The following is a 3,125-nucleotide window of genomic DNA, read 5'->3' as shown; positions in this document are numbered from 1 at the left end:
ACTGAGGTATGATAACCTTGTAAATGAGTGTTCAACCAGGCATTAGAGATTTGGAACATGGTCAGATAAATTCTTCGTACTTTCCATGGGGAGATAATGTTTTGATCATTTATTTTTTGCAAATTAAAAGTGCTATCAATAATTGCCATAGCCAGCATGAGGTACCATGGTGTGGTTGTTGCAAGGTGTGTTTGTTTTATTCTCTGATATACAGGATTCTGGCATTGATGTCTGCCACGAATGTGCTCTCCTCTCAAGGGACTGTGCCTATATGAATGAAGACCCTTAGAGCGTCGTGAAGGAATACATGGTATGTATTCCACAAGTTAATTTGATTTATTTTACTAATCAAATTTTAATAGTACAGAATGTCTTTTAATAGTATAGAATGTGTTTATTATATTGCTAAAAGTATTGGGTCACCTGCCTTGACCCCCATATGAACTTCAGTCACATCCTATCCTTAATCCATAGGGTTTAATATGATGTCGGTCCACCCTTTGCAGCTATAACAGCTTCAACTCTTCTGGGAAGGCTTTCCACAAGAGTGTGTTGAAGAGAATTTTGAGCATTCTCCCAGAAGCGCATGTGAGGTCACACTGATGTTGGATGAGGAGACTGGTTCTCAGTCTGCGCTCTAATTCATCTCAAAGGTGTTCTGTTGGGTTGAGGTCAGGACTCTGTGCAGGCCAGTCAAGTTCATCTACACCAAACTCTGTCATCCAGGAACAGGCCATCCTGGGCTTGGCCTCTAAGTTCCAGTGAAAACTCTGAATGCTTCAGCATTAGCCAAGAGATTTTAGACAATTCCATGCTCCCAACTTTGTGGAACAGTTTGGGGATGACCACTTCCTGTTCCAACATGACTGTACCAGTGCACCAAGCAAGGTCCATACAGACATGGATGACAGAGTTTGGTGTGGATGAACTTGACTGGCCTCCACAGAGTCCTGACCTCAACCCAATAGAACACCTTTGGGATGAATTAAAGCAGAGACTGAGAGCCAGTCTCCTCGTCCAACATCAGTGTATGACTTCACAAATATGCTGAAAGAATGGGCAAAAAGTCCCATAAACACTCCTAAACCTTGTGGAAAGCCTTCCCAGAGGAGTTGAAGCTGTTATAGCTGCAAAGGGTGGACTTATGTCATATTGAGCCCTATATGGATTAAGAATAGGATGTGACTGAAGTTCATGTGGGGGTCAAGGCAGGTGACCCAATACTTTTGGCAATATAGTGTATAACAGATAATGAGCACTTTAAAAAATCTCTTGTTTTGTTACAGCCAGGGGTTCGTAGTCACACGGTAGAGACCATATATGGCATCAGATGGCATATTCCCCCCCCCCCCCCCGAGGACGTTTGGATCATAGGAGCTACGTAACGTACCATTTGCTTTTGGACTGTGTTTACTTATATGAGCAGCTACAGTTTCTACTTTCTAAACAATGTTTAATTGTATCTGTTATGTGAAAACACACGATATGCACTTCAGTGAGCATTTAAATGTGCACTTGAACCCTTAACATGCAATATAGCTTTACAATATTGTGATGGGTTTTTTGTATGTTAGGCTCTTTCAATATAAAAGTTGAATGTTGTGCACTTAAACCTTAATGTGAATATAAGGCTTGAAATACAGTTTGTATATCAAAAAACATCTTTGTCTGTTATTTGTTTTATCTTTTAGGCCTGTCATTGCATAATGTTTACCCCTTTTGGTGTTAACTTAAATGTAATACTTTGAACAGAGTTAATTAAATCATGGAAAGTATTTCCATGTGATTCAATTGCTCTCTTTCAGCATGAAGTAATTCATTTGAACCAACTTGATTTACTTGGGTTTGTGCAACTTAATTTGAAGTAGTTTTCAATAAGTTAAATCAACTTAAATAGATTGTGTTAACCCAACCTAAGTAAATTATGTGGGCTCCAAACCTTGCAAACAAGTTTAATGGACCCTAACAAATAAAGTTGAACTAACCAAAGTACCTTAAGTTGGACCAAAGATATTGCTTAATGTTGAAAGTAAGTTATTTAATCATGTGGAAATACTTTCCATGATTTTTTTAAGTAAATTCAACTAATCCTTTTTTTGAGTGCAAGGGCACATGAGTGAGACGATTGCGTGCGGTCCAGCATGCACGGGAGGCTAGCAAGTGTGTAGCCTAGCCGCCCCTGATTTAGCGCTTCCAGCCGGTTATTGTGCCCTTTGAACCCTTTTAAAGGTCTTGCCACGGCACCGCCGCTGATGTCCCAGCAGCTCAGCGTCTTGTGTAGATTTATCTCGCTGTCCGAGCGTTTTGTGGACGATTATTTAGGTTTCATGATGTTTTAATCGTCACGTAACGAGCACATGTCCTGTCTTTGGGTCAAGACTCGTACGATTGAGACGATGTCCCTTGGTGGGTGCCGTACGGTACCGTGCGTCATCAACCTATTTCAACTCTTTTTTTTTTTTCAATTCTCCAGAAGTGGCACCTCAGGAAAGGACTGGGGGGAAAAAAAACGTGTGCATTTAACCTTCGATAATCAAGCCCAGCTTTGCTCTCTCCAGACGTCTTTGACTGATCTGGGCTTCAAGGGGTGTCTGACCTCGCTGCATCATTCCCGTCTTCTCAGCCGGACACTCATTGCTCTGTGAAGTGTCAACCGCCGGCCTGTCAGCGGCGATTGATTATACATGTGAAAGGGGAAGGCCGTCGCGAGACCTGGCCTTTGGCGCTCCCCTAATAAATGAATAAAACCTTAGACGAGAGCTCGGCGCATGTTAGCAAATTCTTGGGACCATTTTCAGTTGCATTACACAGACCCCCGTGAAGATTTTCACCAGAAAAACATCCTGAGGTGATTTTTAAATAACCAGACAGGAATGACTGGGCATAAAACTGGAGAGAAACAGAGTGAAAGCAGGCTGTGTGGGCTACTTTAAATTGCTGTTCCATGGATCCACAGTGCTGTCACGGATTTGTTTTTGTTTTTTCTGTCTGCTTCTGCCTCTGCCTCTCCTCTTCTCTCCTACCCTGTTCTCTCCTCTCCTCTCTTCTCCTCTCCTGTCCTCTCCTGTCCTCTCCTCTCCTCTCTTCTCTTATCTTCTCCTCTCCTCTCCACTCCTCAATTGTCC

At 42.2% G+C, this 3,125-nt stretch overlaps 1 long non-coding RNA gene across 1 annotated transcript in view; it reads left to right on the top strand.

Moving 5' to 3' along the window:
- Positions 1-2,041, top strand: part of LOC134062294 (uncharacterized) — a 4,011-nt gene extending 1,970 nt beyond the window's left edge. Inside the window, exons 4-6 of the long non-coding RNA XR_009935427.1 lie at positions 1-6; positions 215-310; positions 1,287-2,041. The exon at positions 1-6 is cut by the window's left edge and continues 74 nt beyond it. This is a non-coding gene — a long non-coding RNA (uncharacterized LOC134062294). The remainder of the gene's footprint in view (positions 7-214; positions 311-1,286) is intronic.
- Positions 2,042-3,125: the final 1,084 nt, after the last annotated feature.

The sequence above is a fragment of the Sardina pilchardus genome, chromosome 17 (genome assembly GCF_963854185.1).
Source record: "Sardina pilchardus chromosome 17, fSarPil1.1, whole genome shotgun sequence".
NCBI classification, from domain to species: domain Eukaryota; kingdom Metazoa; phylum Chordata; class Actinopteri; order Clupeiformes; family Clupeidae; genus Sardina; species Sardina pilchardus.
Note: the sequence above shows the minus strand (reverse complement) of the source record. Positions and strands in the feature narration are given on the sequence as shown.